The sequence below is a fragment of the Canis aureus genome, chromosome 13 (genome assembly GCF_053574225.1).
Source record: "Canis aureus isolate CA01 chromosome 13, VMU_Caureus_v.1.0, whole genome shotgun sequence".
Taxonomy (NCBI): Eukaryota; Metazoa; Chordata; class Mammalia; order Carnivora; family Canidae; genus Canis; species Canis aureus.
The window spans coordinates 26,214,762-26,232,974 of record NC_135623.1 but is presented as its reverse complement, the minus strand read 5'-3'; the positions used below and the strand labels follow the sequence as shown (position 1 = coordinate 26,232,974).

The following is an 18,213-nucleotide window of genomic DNA, read 5'->3' as shown; positions in this document are numbered from 1 at the left end:
GTGACGGAGACACAAGGCATAGATAGCAGGCAAGAATGTTTTGCAGGTGCCCATGTGTTAGGAACATTGGGGTGTATGAGCTTACAAAAAATGAGGATGTTTAGCCTTCCCAGGACGCCTAGGCTCACAGGGGTCCCTAAATGGAAGGCTCAGTGGTCAAATTCAGCCACCAAAATGTTTCATTTGGCCTACATGGTAGTTTTCCAAATATTTTTGAAGTAGATACCAAAATTCAATAAATCAGGAGATTTCACTTTAAAATCTAGATTTCTAGGGTAGTCCAGGTGGCTCAGCGGTTTAGCGCTGCCTTCAGCCCAGGGCGTGATTGTGGAGACCTGGGATCAAGTCCCATGTCAGGATCCCTGCATGGAGCCTGCTTCTTCCTCTGCCTGTGTCTCTGCCTCTCTCTCTCTCTCTCTCTCTCTCTCTCTCTCTCTCTCTCTGTCTCTCATGAATAAATAAATAAAAATCTTTTTTAAAAAAAAATAAATATATATATAAAATCTAGATTCCTAGTTTAGCTGGAAAACATGAGAGATCTGGGCTTCCTTGCTTGGTCTCTACTGGGCTCATAGGCCTACATCACTCATCATCATTGCCTGGCTGCCATAGATGCTTTTATTTGTGACTTCCGGGAATTCTACAACATGGACAAAACACTAAAAGTGAATGAAAAGTTAAAGCAACTCAACTGGACTCCATATCTGCCTTGCTCACTGCTGTATGACTGAAAACAATACTTATTAAATGAAAGGAAGGAAGGAAGGAAGGAAGAAAGGAAGAAAGGAAGAAAGGAAGAGTAAGAGCAGACATTCTTAGGGAAAATATGTTGAAGTTGAGGTTTGGGTGAGGTTCAATATGGACCCAAATGAACCCTGTAGATACAATAAGTCCATCTTGGTAAGTACAGAGTCCTTATCTACATGCAGATTTGAGACGATATATTCAGGGTACTGTGAAGGACAGCCAAGAAAGTAGACATGTCAATGGATAAACTGGCAAAAGAATGGCACAGAATTATGGAGGAATGCAGAATAGTTGCTGAAAGAGAATAAAATAGAGAACATGGACCTTGTCAGAGGAGAATTGTGAAATGGATCTAAAAGCAGAGAGGAATGGGCAATTATTGTATAGAAGTGGCTTCATATGTAACTTCAGAGACTACTGGAGCTAAAGATACTATTAGAGGTCATCCAGTTCTAGTCAAACTCCAACATTTCACAAATAGGAAAATGATAATTGGGGGACTTAAGAAACCTGCTTAAAGTCACCAAACTAGATCGTAGCAGAACCATGTCTGAAAGCCTCCTAACTCTTCCCCATCTACTGTTCTTGGTTCTGTTGTAATTATCTTGGGTGAATTATTACTTGGTCCATTTAATACTTTATTAAACACTTCTTCTGTGAAATGCTAGATTTAGTGACCACAACAAAGAGATCATTTTTAAGATACTATACAGATTATTTGACTTAGCTAAATGCTGTTCAGTAGTTATAGCCCTTTGGATTCTAATGAGATCCATTGGAAATCCAAGATTTTCCTAGAAGTCATTTCGTAAATTTTGTATCTCATTAGAATTGTGGACTCTAGAACCAAATTAGATGTCACCTACTCAAAACTGGGATAGGGCAAGATATTGCCATTTTTTTTTCAAGATTTTATTAATTTATTCATGAGAGACACACACAGAGAGGCAGAGACACAGGCAGAGGGAGAAGCAGGCTCCATGCAGGGAGCCCAACGTGGGACTCAATCCTGGGACTCCAGGATCACGCCCTGGGCCGAAGGTCGACACTAAACCACTGAGCCACCCGGGCTGCCCAAGCTATTGCCATTTTAATACAGAAAAGCAAGCACACAAGCAGTACCCTATAATCTTATTTTAAGTGAAATGAGAACCATATTTTTGCACTCTGTAGGAATCACTGATATAAATAAAATTAAGCTGGAGAATTAAAGGAAGTGGAGAATTAAAGGAAATATATGGAATTTGAGATGTGTGATAGTCAACTGATAAGCCAACAATTCTCCCAGTATTTACACTTTTGGGTAGTGCCCTCCCACACTGAATATGGCTAATATGCATAACCAATAAGATGTTGCTGAAAAATTGTGTGTGACTTTTGAAGCTGGCTCATAAAAAGCATTGTGGATTCATATTCTCTCTTGAATTACCGACTCTGGAGGATCCAGCTGCCATGTCATGAAAACTCTCATGCAGCCCCCATGGAGAGAGGTCCACAAGGCAAGGAAGTCTAACCTCCTGCCAACAGCCAGCAGCCTCCTGGATGTGGCAGGCAGGTGACTGAGCCACCTCAGTAGCAGATAGTCTAGCCCAGGTCAAGCCTTCAGATGATTGCAGCCCCAGCTGACATCTTGACTGCAAGCTCATGGGAGACCCTGGCCCAGAACCATCCCCCTAAACTGCACCTGGATTCCTCAACCACTAAAATTGTGTAAAGTATTAAGTGTTTATTTTTCTGAGCTGCTGATTTTGGGATAAGATATTATATTATGGGGTAGCCCAGGTGGCTTAGCAGTTTAGCACCTGCCTTCAGTCCAGGGCATGATCCCGGAGACCCGGGATGGAGTCCCATGTTGGGCTCCCTGCATGGAGCCTGCTTCTCCCTCTGCCTGTGTTTCTGCCTCTCTCTCTCTGTCTCTCATGAATTAATAAGTAAAATCTTTTTTAAAAAGATATATATTATACAATAGATAATACAGTATGTAAAGCCCAAAACCCTTGAAATCATTTGCAGAGTTATATGCTTACAAAAATACAGGAAGATCAGGACACCTGGGTGGCTCAGCGGTTGAGCATCTATCTGCCTTCTCCTCGGAGCATGATCCTGGGGTCCTGGGATCGAGTCCCACATTGGGCTCCCTGTATGGAGCCTGCTTCTCCCTCTGCCTAAGTCTCTGCCTCTCTCTTTCAGTGTCTCTCATGAATAAATAAATAAAAATCTTAAAAAAAAAATGCAGGAAGATCAAAACATCCAACTTGATTTAATAGAAAGTTTTGTTTCTTAAGTTTTACTAACTTAAAATGAATGTATAACTGAATTTGGGGGTTTTGTTTGTTTGTTTTTGTTTTTTAAGTAGGCCCCATGTCCATCATAGAGCCAAACATGGGGCTTGAACTCACAACCCTGAGGTCAAGACCTGAGCTGAGATCAAAAGTCAGACTCTTAACCTAGGAACCCACCCAGGTGACCCTGTCATTATTTTTGGTGGAGGAGGGGGAAGTGTGGTATGCAAATTCTTCCTTTCTAGGGAATGTTTAAGAGCAGGTGGTCACATCTCTAAAGAGAACAGAATCAGTACTGATAACCTAGGATCAGCCTTTAAGGACCATCAGTGTGAAAGACAATGGAACTTTGTGTTGAAAAATAATGAGGATTTGAAATAGCAATGTATATATTGAAGGGGGAACAAGGAGAAAGGATTGCGCAGGTAGCAAGAGGATGGAGTGCTGGATCTGAACTTGTCAAAGAAAGTATCCTGCGGACAGGAAATGGGGAGTTGGAGGGAGGGAGTGTACTCCTAGAAGAAAAGATTCCCCTTTGAAGGCATGTTGAGTGCCCAGGAGCCTCACGGATCAGAGCCCTGGCAACACCTATTCTGTAGATGGAAGCAAATTTTTCTTGTTAAGCACCAGGGCTCCATCATTTTACTACAACTGGGGAGTAACAAGGTATGGCCATGTCAGGCAGGGCCACTAAGTTTTACTCTTTTTGTCTTTTGACCCTCCACGCTCTGCAGTGTTTCTGAGTTCCTCTAAGTCCAAAAAGATACTATGAGCACCTGCCAGTGGGGAGATAGGAAGAGTATCTAAGAAAGGCTCAAGTGAATAAGCTTGAGACTAGGACAGTGATCAATGAAAGCCTTTATGCATATGCACGTTGTTTTTTTTTTTCCTGGAGAGAGAATCTATAGCTTTCAACAGATTTTCAAATGGGTATAAGATCCAAAAAAGGCTGCTCAAATCTAGGAACATTTAAAATGTAAAATCTCCATTTTTTTAGAAGTAGTGCTCCCTTTTACATAAATGAAAATTTGGGCATTTTTATTATTATATTATTTACATGATATTAAATTACCCTTTATGAGTGATTTGTAAATGACAATCTCCATAAGGACAAGAATACCAACCCTATACATAATGCTTGACATACTGCTTTCTCAAAGCAGTTATTTCCTAATTATGTTACATGAATGAATAATAAATGAAAAAAGAAAGCATATATGAGCCTTTATATGAATAAAATTCTACATAATTTCTCATAGTAGGGAAAAGATGCATTTTACCAACTTTGTTAGGATTCTGATAGGGTTTCTTGTTTTTTGTTTTTGGTTTTGTTTGTTTTTTTTTTTAATTTAAAATAGAACATGAACTAGAGCATGCTGGTTAATCTGCTTTACCCTTCTCCCTAGCAGCACCCCACTCCCTGCAAATCCATGATTTGCTCTTTTCTGCCTTATGCTCTAGCAAATTGATCACTGAGGACTGCATGTCCTGTACTATCTGGCCAAACTGGCTGCCGCTTGGGTTTGGCTGATGGGAGGCAGTGGCATTAAGAAATAGGTTAGAGTATTTCTTCCCATCCCCCCTCTGCTGTGACAAACCTTCCCTGTCAGCAGTTTCATCCCCCTTAGCCTAATGCCTACCTGGTGGTCCCTCTTCTACAGTTCTAGCTGGCAGCTGGCTCTTTCCCATGTCCCCTCAGCCTGAGGAGCATTGCTAGTCTCTGGGTTCCTACCAGCCCTTGCTCATTCTCTTCACCCTACCCACACCACTGTACTTTCACTAACACTTCTTTCTTTGCATCATATGGAGGGAATTCTATTCCCTGGAAGAGCCCTGACTAATGGTACATATTCTAGGTACCAGTCATTATTCTAGATCCTTCATGTACATGATCCCATTTATTCCTCATACGAAGCTAAGAAGTAAGTATGGTAGATATATCCCTTTTACAGGTAAATTAACACTTTACAGTGAATTAATATGATGGCTACATGGGATTCTGTAGGACATCTACATATGAGGTAGTTTGCAGATAATTAATGATGTATCAATGGGCCCCGAAATCAAATATGTAGACAACAGGTAATAAGCTGTTAGGTTGATATATGCTAGTTGATTATGGGTTTTTTTTGTTTTGTTTTTTTTTAATTTTTTTTAATTTATTTATGATAATCAGAGAGAGAGAGAGAGAAAGAGAGAGAGAGAGAGGCAGAGACACAGGGAGAGGGAGAAGCAGGCTCCATGCACCGAGAGCCCAATGTGGGATTCGATCCCGGGTCTCCAGGATCGCGCCCTGGGCCAAAGGCAGGCGCCAAACTTCTGCGCCACCCAGGGATCCCCGCTAGTTGATTATGTTATCATGACTGGATAGAAAGATAGTTTTGTTGCCATAAAATTACCTCTTTGATCCAATGTCATATACACTACTAGCTTTTATATAACAATTCAACAATCCCAGGAAATTTCTTGTCATTGACTATCTACATAGTACTTAAAATTAGCCACAACTTTAAGAGGAAATGAAGTTAGTTATTATTAAAAATATATCTTTTGGGCAGCCCAGGTGGCTCAGCGGTTTAGTGCCACATTCAGCCCAGGGCGTGACCCTGGAGACCTGGGATCAAGTCCCACGTCATCAGGCTCCCTGCATGGAGCCTGCTTCTCCCCTGCCTGTGTTTCTGCCTCTCTCTCTCTCTCTCTCTGTCTCTCTGTCTCTTGTGAATGAATAAATAAAATATTTTTTAAAAATAAAATAAAATAAAAATACATCTTTTGTGTGGTTACCATGAGGCATTGAAAGCAGTTGAGAGAAACTGTGCTATTGCCCTCTGAATCAGGGGAAATCTGGAAAGGTCAAAACATGTTTTCAGTGATCTTCCACATCTTTTCTTTCTTTTTTTAAAAAAAAGATTTTATTTATTTATTCATGAGAGACACAGGCAGAGGGAGAAGCAGTCTCCTTGCAGGGAGCCCAATGCGGGACTTGATCCTGGGACGCCACGGTCACGACCTGAGCCAAAGGCAGGCTCCCAACCGCTGAGCCACCCAGGCATCCTTTCCACATCTTTTCTACATCTCTGCCCACCCTCTGCTTGCACCCTGTATGTCATTTAGTTAGTGTCATTTATGTTTTTCAGAAACTACTGGACTACAAGACTACAGATCAAACCTGTGGCAGGAATAAATTGAGTGTTCTTCACATTTTGTCTTAAAAAAAAAAAAAAATAGGGCTCTGGTTGTTGTGATGCATGAAGGAAATGGCCCCAACTATGACATCCATTCTCTTGTCACCCAGATTCTAGAACAGGATACTCGTGTTTCAGGCATGTTTAACTTAGTAATGGAAAGGGCGACAGTTGTGCTAATAGGGCCTTGACTGCTATGCTGGACCTCTGCCAAGGCTCCTGTTTAAGCAAGCATTAAAAGGCATAAACTTTTATAGCAGGACTTCATTAGGGCAGTGTGAGTGTGTGGTAGCTATTGTAGAGCTAGACTGTGACCAGGCCTCGCCCATAATGTTCCCCAGCATTGCTGTCCCTGACCTCTTACCCCAGGCTTCTGGTCCATCATGGGAGAGAGAGATGCTGAATGATTTTTGTCCCCAGGCTTCTGGTCCATCATGGGAGAGAGAGATGCTGAATGATTTTTGTCCCCTATGGCTATGAGAACAGGAACCACAGTCCCTTTCTTTCGTTGGCTTGTTGACATCTAAGGGTCAAACTGAGTTGGAAGTCAGCTGGCTCAACAGCTTTATCTCATTTAGGAAAGAGTTTAGTAAATCAAACACTTTTCTATCCAGATTTTCCAGGCTAATCAGACCCCCTGGATTTGAATCCCAATGCTTCCATCTTAATTCTGTGACCTGGGGAAAGTTACATACAGTCTGGCTATAACCTGCGTACATGGTAGCCATGCCATTTCTTTGCTTCTTGCTCAGGCTTGGATAGCTCTTGAAAGACCTTCTATTTGCTGTGATACCGAGTGGATGACGTTTTTACTTCCTTTCCTTCATCTCTGAGTCCAGTTTGGTTTCTACTCAGTTTCTGTTAGCAGAGTATTTCATCTTCTGTTTACTCTTCTGTACCTCAAGGAAATGGGAGGGAGGAGAGATAAGCTCTGGTGTGGAAAGATAAAACTTGTGTTAGAAAACTTGAGCCATACTCTCTCTGCTGATTGTTTGTCCTAGCTGAGAATTCCCATCAAAAAAAAACATAATCTCAGATATCAGATGGTCTCCCCATTTTAGTGAGAAGCCCTTCTTTAGAGTCAGACCCCTAGGTCACTTTCTCCATTTCACCAGCCTTTCTTACAGCTATTTCTAGTAATGTACACTGAGAAAATGAAAAATATAAGGAGATGCATTAGGTTTATTTCTCTACGAATTTGGGGATGTTTGTGCTAATCTCATAATTTGGTATTTGTTTCAGAATGTTCATGTTTCTTTGTGTGCCTGCAAGTTTTTTTATTTTTCTTTTTTAACTTTGAGGGTGTGCCCCTTTCATTTTTTGGTTGCCGAACTGGTGAATTTTCTAGAACTTTTTTGAGAGGAGGAGGGCAGGTATTAAAGAGAAAAAGTCTTGTGCACTTTTAGTTGGCCACCTGGACTTTCAAAAATCCCCAACACATGAGAGCTTTCCTCCATACACAGTCAACTTTTGATATGCTGATATAACCAGATGCTCTAGAGAATATTCATGCATCCCTGAACCTGGAGAGTCCCCTTAACTCCTCCACCCGTCTTTGCTGAGGTTAGTTTCTAACTGATCACCTCATCGATTGCATGATTTTTCCTACTTTCATTCTCTGAGATTAATCTCAAATTCAGCTTTTGGGGTACTTGATGTTAAAGTAGTCCATCATAAGAAGGCACTGGAAACTACAGATTTCCAAGCATACATACACACACATAATTTTGCATAAATATCAAAGGGTTCAAGACTTCCTGAGCAAGGACCCCAGGTGAAAAAAAAAATCCCTGGTTGTGATAAATTAGGTTTAGTTCTTGGGTAATATCTTTAAGCTATAAAGGACGTCTAGTTTATTCTACTGCCTTCAGACAATTCTCAGTAAATGTGGCATAAAGTCTATTATAAGAAACTGAACACTGGTTCTGGCTTTGTAGCTAATTAACTGGATGATCTTTGTCGCTTTAATTTCTCAGTCTCAGTTTTGTCATCTGTAAAATGAAGAGACTTGGAATAGGTGCTCTGTAACCTCTCCTTCATCTTTGTGATTCTAGTGATACTACCATCCTACACAGATGATAATTTCCTTTTAAACTGTCATAATGAAAAGTCCACAATGTGTGTAATTAACCTCTGTTCTGTTCTGTTGGTAATAGTTTTTACTATCAGAAATTTCTTCCTGATTGCTATTCTAAACCCCTCATGCTGTAGATCTTCTTTTTATTTTATCTTCTTCTCAGTATTCTTGATTTTCTCTTTTATCTTCCTTACCCAAATCATTCCCAGATAATGAAGTCTCACTAGTAAAACTTAAGGAAAGACTTCCGTTACTGAGTACCCTTTTCCCCCACTTTTAAATCATTAACACACATGGTAATTGAGACAAGATGCAGTTGTAACACCCAAAGGCAATCCATTAGATATTCAGTCTCTCAGAAAGATAAGAGGAGCTAAACTGTTGTAGTTGCAGTATCTGTTATGCTCTGCTCTGCTCTTCTAGATTATACTTTTCTAAGCTTCACTCAGAGAGATGGTGGCATAGATCAAGATACCACATTAAGAGAATAAAATAGAAGTGAAATCGTTTATCTGAATATAGGGCCTTACTACATTTTGGGCATTAGCATTGAGTTGCTCTATCTCCAGACTGCTGCAGAATCCTGGTCACAATATTTGCTTATCTAGATGTTAACAAGTTTCTGTTTTTTAATGAGCTTTTCAATTTGGAAAGTAATAATTGCACATCTTTTTAAAACATTTAAACAATAGGTAATATCCACAATTAAAATTAAGTCTTTTTCCTCCCCATTCATTCCAATAACACTTCCCAGAGCGAATCATAATTAATCATAGTCTTCCCCCAAATTTTAATGTATATACCTATATATCCTTGAGATGATATCCTAACTGTGCAAACTGTTACATACATTGCTTTTTTCCACTTAATTTGATTTAAATATCCTTCCATTGCAGCATTTATAGTTCTATTTTATTCTATTTAATGGCTTACGTAGTATTCCCCAGAGTCCTTTAGTATCAGAATATTTTTGGCTTCAAGTAACAGAAAACTTGACTAAAAGTAGCTATTATAGTAAGGACCTTTAGTGTTTCTTATAACAAGAAGCTACAGTCAAGTTAATTCAACACTTGAGTAATTTGAGTAATCCTCCTAAGGAGAATTCAAGTAATTTCCAGGTTAGTTCCACAGCTCATTAATATGAAGATTCAATCTGATTCTTTCTTTCTCCTCTGCTATTCTCAGTAAAAAGGCAAGAAGCCTCATGGCTGCAACATGGCTATAGCAGCTGTAGGCATTATTCATCATATAGCAATATCTACAGGCAATAAAAGGACCGTTCCTTCTCATGTGCCTCTTTTTTAAATCAAGGAAAGCTTGCAACGTACCATTCCTCAGATTGCATTGGTCAAGATTCAACTACCTGTCCACAGTAAAGCCAATTTTGGCAAAGGAAATTAGACCACCCTGATTAGTTTATACAAGGAGTTGGTAAGCTATGGCTTATGAGCAAATCTGGCTCATTGCCTATTTTTGTAGGGGCCACAGGCTATGGGTCTTAAATTCTTAAATAGTTGCAAAAAAATCAAAAGAAAAATATTTTGTGATACAGAAAAATTGGGTGACTTCCAGGGAAGATGGCAGAGTAGGAGTATCCTAGGCTCACCTTGTCCCATGGATATAGCTAGATAATATCCACATCAGTATAGAGAACCCAGAAAGCGTCCTGAAGACCAGCAGAACACACTCTCTAAGCTAATTGTAGAAGAAAGGCCACATCAAAGAGGATAGGAAGGACAGAGACACAATCAGGAGCCAAACAGACTCGGGACTCCTGGGTGGCTCAGTGGTTGAGCATCTGCCTCTGGTTCAGGTTGTGATCCCAGGGTCCTGGGATCAAGTCCCGATCAGGATCCCTGCAGGGAGCCTGCCTGTCCCTCTGCCTATGTCTCTGCCTCTCTGTGTGTATCTCTCAGAAATAAATAAAATCTTTAAAAAGTGGGGGGGGGGGGGAGGGGGGCAAACAGACTCACAGGACTGTCCACAGGAGGGAGGGATGCTACAGGCATGGAGAAGGGAGATGAGCAGATCCTATGCCAGGCACCCCAGCCATGGGGGACCTGCATTGGGAAGACGAATTCCCATAACTTGGCTTTAAAAACCAGAGGGGCCAAACTTTTCAAGTTATTGCAGTCAGTGGGGCTTAACACCTAGAACTTCAACACCTGGAAGAGATGAAAGGGTGCTAGAAAACTGAGTCCCTGCCCTTAAAGAGACAACACAATAAACAGCCCCATGGAGATACAGCATAGAAGCAACAGTTTGAAAAATGCCTAGGATATATGGGAGGAAAATATGTTTACTAACCTCAGAGCCTGTGCTAGAGGGTCAGGGATCTTTGGGAGATTTCCCCAAGAACAAAAGAGCCAGAGGGTGCCATTTCCTTCCCTTGCTCCCCAGCCTAGATACACTAATACCTGCAGGGGGAGATAGCAAGCTAGGTGGAGACTGTGCTAACAGCATGCCCTCCCCCCATACTCATGCCCTCCCCCCATGCTCTTATATAGGCCTGCCCCCTCCAGTCTGACCTTAGCAGATCCTGAACTACTGCGGGTCCCCTTCTGCATTGGACTAACACATCCTGCCCTCAAGGTCAACTGCAGCCCTGCCCCTTGCAACATACATGGGTGTCCATCCAAAGCAGCACCACAAGCATAATAGTGTGCAAACAGCCATGACAGAGAGCAGCACCATTCCAAAGTGATTCTGTCCCAAGGAGACAGGAAGAAAACTACATGCACTAGTTCAACTGGGGCCCTAGCAGTGGGCAGGGGCAGACATCTGGTCTGATTGCAACCCCAACTACCAACAAAAGCTTCTCGGGGACAACACAGGGAGTTTGGTGCTACCTCAGTTCCCGCAAATTCCTGGTCTGACTCAAGTCCAAGGTGGCCCCAGCCTGGACCAAACCCTATCCACAAAAGGCAAAGAAAGCCATTGCAAATGATTGGACTAAAGGCAAACGTGGCTTAACCACAACAATTGAGTGCGCACAACACATAGGAGACACCTCTGAAGTGCCAGTTTCTGGTGATCAGAGGACATTGCACTGCAATGCACCACAGGACCTCTTCTTCAAAAGACCACTACTTTCAAAAGCAGGAGATATAGCTGATGTTCCTAAAATATTAAAAAATAGCCACAGAGTTACCCAAAATGAGGACACAGAGGAATATATTCCAAATGAAATAACAAGACAAAAATCACAGCAAGAGAGCTAAACAAAACAGAGATAAGTAATATGCCTGATAGAGAATTTAAAGTAGTGGTCATAAAAATACACAGTGGCCTAGAGAAAAGAGTAGAGGATCTCAGTGAGCTCCTCAACAAAGAGATAGAAAACATAAAAAAAGAACCAATCAGAGATGAACTCAATAACAAATAAAAATACACTAGAAGGAAAAAAATACACTAGAGGGAATAAAGAGTAGACTAAAGGAAGCAGAAGAATGGATCACCAAAAGAGGATAGAGCAACAAATGAAAATAGATTTAGGGAACTCAGTGACACCATCAAGCATATTAACATTCACATTATAGAGATCCCAGAAGGGTAAGAGAGAGAAAAGAGGGCAGAAAATTTGAGGAAGTAATAGCTAAAAACTACCCAAATCTGAGGAAGGAAACAAATCTAGAGCCAGAGGCACAAAGAACAATAAAATCAACCCAAAGAGGTCCATACCAAGACCTTAAAATGGCAGAGAGTAGTGATAGATTTTTTTAAAGCAGCGAAAGAAAACAGTTACAAGGAAAACCTTCTATCAACTGATTTTTCAGCAGGCACTTTGCAGGCCAGAAAAGAATGGCATGATACATTCATAGTGTTGAAAGAAAATAACCTGAAACCAAGAATGCACTATCCAGCAAGGCTATAATTCAAATATAAAATGCAATAGTTTCCCAAACAAAGTTAAAGGTATTCATCACCACTAAATGAGCCTTGCAAGAAATGTGAAAGGGGACTCTGAAAGGAAAAGATAGACCATAAGCAGGAGTAAGAGAAGTAGGAAGTACAAAAGCAGCAAAATTAAGTATAACTATAAAAATCTGTCAAGGGATTCACAAAATGAAAGGATTTAAAGTATGATACCATATACCTAAAACATGGAGGGGAAGAAGAGTAAAAATTTAGCTCTTTTAGAATGGGTTTAAACTTAAGCGTTCATCAACTTAATTCAGACTGCTATATCTTCAGATATTATATATAAACCTAATGGTAACCACACATCAAAAACTGGTAATAGGTATGCAAAAATAAAGGAATCCAAGTATATCATTACAGAAAACCAGCTAACCATAGATAAGAGAATATGAGAAGAACTAGACAAACTACCATAAGACAATAAAATTGAACAAGTACATACTTCCCAATAATTACTTTGAATGTAAATGGGTTAAATCCTCCAGTCAAAAGGCATAGGATGACAGAATGGATAAAAAGCAAGACCCATCTATCTACTGCCTATAAGAGACTCATTTTAGACCTAAAAATACATGCAAATTGAAAGTGAAGGGATGGAAAAATATCATGCATGGAAGTGAAAAGAAAGCTGGGGTAGCAATACTTATATGAAACTAAGTAGACTTTAAAACAAAGGCTGTAACAAGAGACAGAGAAGGACACTACATAATAATAAAAGGAACAGTTCAACAAGAAGATAATGATTATAAATATTTGTGTCCAACATGAGTATACTCAAATACATAAAGCAGCTTAGAACCAACATAAAGGAAGTAACTGATAGTAATACAGTAATAGTAGAGAATGTTAACACTCCAGTTACTATAGTGGGTAGATCATCCAAACAGAAAATCAACAAGAAAATGATGGCTTTGAATGACACATCGGGCCAGATGGATCTAACAGGCATATTTAGAGCATTCCATCCTAAAACAGCAGAATACACATTCTTTTCAAGTGCACTTGGAACATTCTGCAAAATACATCACGTTAGGCCACAGAACAAGTCTCAACAAATTAAAAAAGACTGAGATCATACCATGCATCTTTTCTGACCACAATGCTATGAGACTAGAAATCAACCACAAGAAAAAAATCTGGAAAAAACACAAATATATAGATGTTAAATAACATACTACTAATTTCATGCTACTAAACAAGAAATCAAAGAGGAAATTAGGAACACCTGGGTGGCTCAGTGGTTGAGTGTCTGCCTTTGGCTCAAGTAGTGATCCTGGGGTCCTGGATTGAGTCCTACATTGGGCTCCCTGCAGGGACCCTGCTTCTGCCTCTCTCTCTGTGTCTCTCATAAATAAATAAATAAAATATTTAAAAAGAGGAAATTTAAAAATATATGGAGATAAATTAAAATGAAAACACAACAGTCCAAAATCTTTGGGATGCAGCAAAAGCTTCTGTAAGAGGGAATTTTATAGCAAGACAGGCCTACCTCAAGAAGCAAGAAAAATCTCAAATAAATAACCTAACCTTACACCTAAAGGAGCAGAAAAAGAACAAACAAAACCCAAAGCCAGTAGAAGGAAGGAGAAAATAAAGATTAGAGCAGTAATAAATGAAATAGAAACTATAAAACCAATAGAACAGATTGATGAAGTAGGAGCTGTTTCATTGCATCCTGGGATGCAAAGATGGTTCAATATTTGCAAATCAATCAACATGACACATCCCATCAACAAGAGAAAAGATAAAAACCAAATGATCATTTTAATAGATGCAGAAAAAGTATTTGACATCCATTCATGATAAAACACCCAAAAAAAGTAGGGCCACACATGAAAAACCCACAGTTAATATCATACTCAATGGTGAAAAACTGAAAACTTTTCCCTTAAGGTCAGGAACAATACAAGATGTCCACTCTCACCACTTCTATTCCACATAGTACTTGAAGTACTAGCCACAGCAATCAGACAAGAAAAAGGAAATGAAAGGCATCCAAACTGGTAAGGAAGAACTAACACTTTCACTGTTTGCAGATGACATTGTACTATATACAGAAAACCCAAAAGACCCCACCAAAAAGCTGATGGAACTGAAAATGAATTCAGTAAGGTCACAGAATACAAAATCAATATACAGAAATCTGTTGCATTTCTATACACTAATAATGAAGCAGCAGAAAGAGAAATTAAGAAAATAGTCTCATTTATAATTTCACCAAAAATAATGAAATATCTAGGAATAAACTTAACCAAGGAGGTGAAAGACCTATACTCTGACCTATAAGATATTGATGAAGGAAATTAAAGATGACACAAAGAAATGGAAAGATAATCTATGCTCACAGATTGAGAGAATAATATTGTTAAAATGTCCATGCTACACAAAGCAGTCTAGATTTAATGCCATTCTTTTTTTTTTAAGACTTAGTTATTTATGAGAGAGAGAGTGAGAGAGAGGCAGAGACACAGGAGGAGAGAGAAGCAGGCTCCATGCCAGGAGCCTGACATGCGACTCGATCCCGGGACTCCAGGATCGCGCCCTGGGCCAAAGGCAGGTGCTAAACCGCTGAGCCACCCAGGGATCCCCGATTTAATGCCATTCTTATCAAAATACCAACAGCATTTTTCTCAGAACTGGAATAAATAATCCTAAAATTTGTATGGAACCATAATAAACCCTGAATAGCCTAAGAAACCTTGAAAAAGAACAAAATTGGCAGTATCATGATTCCAGATTTCAAGATATGCTACAAAACTGTTATATTCAAAACAGTATGGTACTGGCACAAAAATAGACACATTGATCAACAGAACAGAATAGAGAGACCAGAAATAAACCCACATGTATATGGTCTATTAATCTACAACAAGGGAGGCAAGACTTCGCAATGGGAAAAAGTCTCTTCAACAAATGGTTTCCCAACAAATGGGAAAACTGTACAGCTGCATGTGGAGTCACTTGAGATTCTCTCTCTCTCCCTGTGCCCCTTCCCCCTGCTCTCTCTCTCTCTCTCTTAAATAAATTAATAAAATATTTCCCAAAAAATATCCTAGAAGAGAGCACAGGCAGTAAACTTCTCTGTCACCAGCCAGAGCAACAATTTTCTAGATATATCCCCTGAAGCAAGGGAAATAAAAGCAAAAATAAACTATTGGAACTACATCAAAATAAAAAGCCATCACACAGTAAAGGAAATGATCAACAAAACAAAAAGACAATCAACTGAAAAGGAGAAGATATTTGTAAATGACATCAGGGGTTAGTATCCAGAGTATATAAAGAACTTATACAACTTAACAACAACACCAAAAACCCCAAATAATCCAATTAAGAAATGGGCAGAAGACATGAACAGACATTTCTTCAAAGAAGACATACAAATAACTTACAGACACATGAAAAGATGCTCAAAATCACTAACAATCAGGGAAATGCATATTAAAACCACAATGAGATATCACCTCACACCTGTCAGGATGGCTAAAATCAAAACCACAAGAAATACCAAGTATTGGCAAGGATGTGGAGAAAAAGGAACGCTTGTGCACTGTGGGTGGGAATGCAAACTGATGTAGCCACTGTGAAAAACAGTATGGAGTTTCCTTTATTTTTATTTATTTTAAGATTTTAAAAATTTATTTATTCATGAAAGACACAAAGAGAGAAAGGCAGAGATGTAGACAGAGGGAGAAGCAGGCTCCAGGCAGGGAGCCTGATGTGGGACTCGATCCTGAGACTGCAGATCACGCCATAGGCCAGGAGCAGGTGCTCAAGCACTGAGCCACCCAGGCGTCCCCCCTTTATTTTTATTTATTTTTAAGATTTTATTTATTCATGAGAGACACAGAGAGAGAGAGAGAGGCAGAGACACAGGCAGAGGGAGAAGCAGGCCCCATACAGGGAGCCCGATGTGGGACTCGATCCTGGGTCTCCAGGATCACGCCCTGGGCTGAAGGCGGCGCTAAACCACTGAGCCACCTGGGCTGTCCTGGAGTTTCCTTTAAAATTAAAAAAAAAAAAAAAAAAATAGAATTACTATACAATCCAGTAATTTCATGGCTGGGTATATTCCCAAAGAATACAAAAACACTAATTTGGAAAGGTATATGCACTATTTATAATGGCCAAATTTGGAAGCAACCCAAATGTCCATCAGTAGATGAATGGATAAGGAAGGACTATATACATATAATAGAATATTACTCAGCCATGGAATGAAATCTTGCCATTTACAACAACATGAATGGATCTAGAGAGTATAGCACTAAGTGAAATAAGTCAATCAGAGACAAATACCATTTGAGTTTACTCATATGTGGAATTTAAGAAAAAAAAGAACAAAAAACACACTTTTTTTTTCCAGACTCTTAACTATAGGAAACAAACTGATGGTTACCAGAGAGGAGGTAGATGAGCAGTGAGTAATGTATACAATTGTTGAATCACTATGTTGTACATCTGATACTCATATAACACTGTATGTTGATTTTACTGGAATTAAAATCTTTAAACATATTTTTTTTTAAAATTAGGTGAAATTCAAAGTTCAGTGTCATAAATAAAGTTTAGCATTATTAAAGACTGCCCTTCACACTACAACAGTATTGTTGAGTAGTTGAAACAGAGACCATATTGCTCATAAAGCCTAAAATATTTACTATCTGGTTCTTTACAGGAAAAGTTTGCTAACCTCTGGCTTAGACTGTCACCTGAAGTCCGGAAGCCCTTCTCTTGCTCCAACTGTATGGCCTGTATGCACAAACAAAATTGGGACCCTTTTCAGCAAGAAAGGAGAGGGGAGAAGAAATGGATTTGGATAGGCAGTCAACAGTGTCTGTTTTGTTTTGTTTTGTTTTGTTTTGTTTTAAGTTTTATTTGAGAAAGTGAGTGGTGGGGAGGAGTAGAGGGAGAGAAAGTCTTATCCAGACTCCTCACTGAGAGGGAGCCCAACATGGGGGCTCCACCCTGAGATCACGACTTGAGCTGAAACCGAGTCGGATGCTTAACTGACTGCACCACCCAGGCACCCAACAGTGTCTACTTTATGTCACCATACATCTTCTCTAGAATTTTCAATGAGCTCTCTCAGGACAGCTTCATCTTTAAGTGTTCATAGATAATGGCAACTCCTGTTTCAATTGGAAATTAAAAAGTAAGCTGGTTTTCACAATCCTTCAGGCTAGGCAGAAAGTTTGGTAAAAGGATTAATGTAATTGTTTCTTCATTGTTTACAAAAGAAGTCCCAGCTAGCGTGGCACACAAAATTCCCTGTGTCCTGTTTATCCCTGCACATCCCCTGCCACCTCCAGTACATGACCCTGTTGCTTCTACCACTGTGAAACGCTTAAGATTTCCTGAATATGCCACACCTTTTCCTGCCTCTTTGCTTTTCTCCACGCTTTTACTTCTACGCAGAACACTCTTCCCTCTTATCCACATGGAAAATCTTTAGGTGAGACTTTAAGGCATAACTCAATTGTTATTTTCTTTGAAAAACCTTATAGCATCACATTTGGGGTTCCATCTTACTTTGGTGTCTTTGCTGGGGTTTCTAAAAAGAAGAATCTGAGACAAGGTTCACATTCATATTCACTTAGTTTGGGACATGATCTCAGGGGACAAAATTTGGGGGTAGAGGACTAGAAATAAAACAGGGTAACCAAAAAATCAGTACAGAGGTACATTACTGATCTGGTTACCTTTATAGACAATAGGGGCCTAGGAGAGTATCTAAGAGGGCAGAGTTAGGAATTGTTCGCTGCCACATAGATGGAAGGAAGCATCTTGTTCCCTACTGATATTGTTGCCTTAGGGCCTATTAACTCTCCTACTTCCAGGTTTGCAGAGCAGAAAAGCCCCAGGGTGGAAAGTAAGAGGTAGTAGCTATCATCTATCAGTCACGTTGCCCAACTGGATTGGGGTCAGCGTAAGAGATGTCTAGTATACTCCACAATGTGTGTCACCCAGGTCTGCTAGTGGCCTGCCTTACATGTAGTCT

General features: G+C 39.8%; 1 pseudogene across 1 annotated transcript in view; it reads left to right on the top strand.

Moving 5' to 3' along the window:
• The window catches only part of LOC144282216 (large ribosomal subunit protein eL39 pseudogene), a 38,766-nt pseudogene that overhangs the window by 1,605 nt on the left and 18,948 nt on the right, over nucleotides 1-18,213 (top strand). The window lies entirely within an intron of this gene.